Consider the following 1,277-nt stretch of genomic DNA (forward strand, 5'->3'; position numbering starts at 1 on the left):
GCTTGCAGGGTGCTGGCCGCAGGCAAGATGCTTCCACTCGGGATAAAAAAACCGACATTTCGGGTTTTTAGACTTTCTGAAACCCTGGCATGATTCCCGCCTTCAATCTTCGGGTTGAATTCTGCGGGTGTTGGTGTTATACAACGGCCTCGAAATAGGGGTCGGGCTTGCGGAAAGCGTTGATGCAATCCTGCCCCGCGCCACTGCTCGGAAGGACCCCCTTTTCCCCCAGAGGGACCCGAATTCACACCAGTGACTGTCCCACGTGGAGGCCTGATACCAGGGTGAGGGCCTGGGACAAGCACCTTCCCTCCCTCACAAAAGCTTTCGATAGGTTTCCAAGGGGAAAGCGTGCCAAAAAAATGGAGCTTTCCCCCAGAATTTGTCTCTTTGTGACAATTTGGGGGTTTTCCCTTGATATTGTAAACAAATGAGGACGGATCCTGTGCAAAACGTTTTTAACAAGCTCCAGGGAGGAATAAAACCAGAGACCGGTTGGTAGCTCGGAGCTGGAAATATTAAACAGAAAGGGGGGACCTGAGGAGCAAATCCGGGGGGTCCCCAACCCTGCTGCCAGCTGGATCCGGCCCGTGCAAACCCCGAATCCATCACCACACCAGGGCCATCGCCCTGGCTCGTTCCTCCGCACCACCAAATGAGGGGCCTGTGCAAACAGAGCACCGGGGCCTCACCGCCTCGTCCATCCCGGGGACCCCCTGGACCGCCCCCCTGCCTTTTTACAGCCCCACGACCTCAGCCTGGCATCCATAGGGGGATATTTCGGGGCAGAAATGGGGCTGGGAAAAAGCATCCCAGCAGCCTTCCCTCCATCTTCCACCCCGGGGAAACTGAGGCACCACCCCAAAAGCCAGAGCGGACACCCCAACCCCTGCCACCCCCCTGTCCCTGGAGCTGCCCTTGTGCCGCCCGGCACTTTCCTGTTGCTTTAAGTCCCGGCCGTAGGGACGTGTGTTTTCCACGTGTAGATTTTTCCTTTTCCCCTTTTCCCCCCCTCCTGCCGCTTTCGTTCCCAGCCCTGAAGCCGGGGATGGAGCCAGGATGAGGCCAGGGGCCAAGGCCAGCCTGACCACGGGGGATCCCAGCACCGGGCCGTACCGGAGGGGCCGAATCCCCCCCGTGGGACCCCCCAATTCCTTGCATCCCCCAATATTTCTTTGCTTTTCCTTGCTTCCCCTGCTCCCGCCCGCGCTCCTCCCTTCTCCCCGCAGGGACTGGAAATACCAGAGTTGATGTAATAGGCAGCGGGGCGCTGGCCA

At 58.9% G+C, this 1,277-nt stretch overlaps 1 protein-coding gene across 1 annotated transcript in view; it reads right to left on the reverse strand.

Moving 5' to 3' along the window:
• Nucleotides 1-1,277, reverse strand: part of LOC103898581 (lysyl oxidase homolog 1) — a 31,887-nt gene that overhangs the window by 9,832 nt on the left and 20,778 nt on the right. The gene's annotated exons all lie outside the window — the stretch shown is intronic.

This window comes from Aptenodytes forsteri, unplaced genomic scaffold (genome assembly GCF_000699145.1).
Source record: "Aptenodytes forsteri isolate BGI_AS27 unplaced genomic scaffold, ASM69914v1 Scaffold258, whole genome shotgun sequence".
Classification (NCBI taxonomy): domain Eukaryota; kingdom Metazoa; phylum Chordata; class Aves; order Sphenisciformes; family Spheniscidae; genus Aptenodytes; species Aptenodytes forsteri.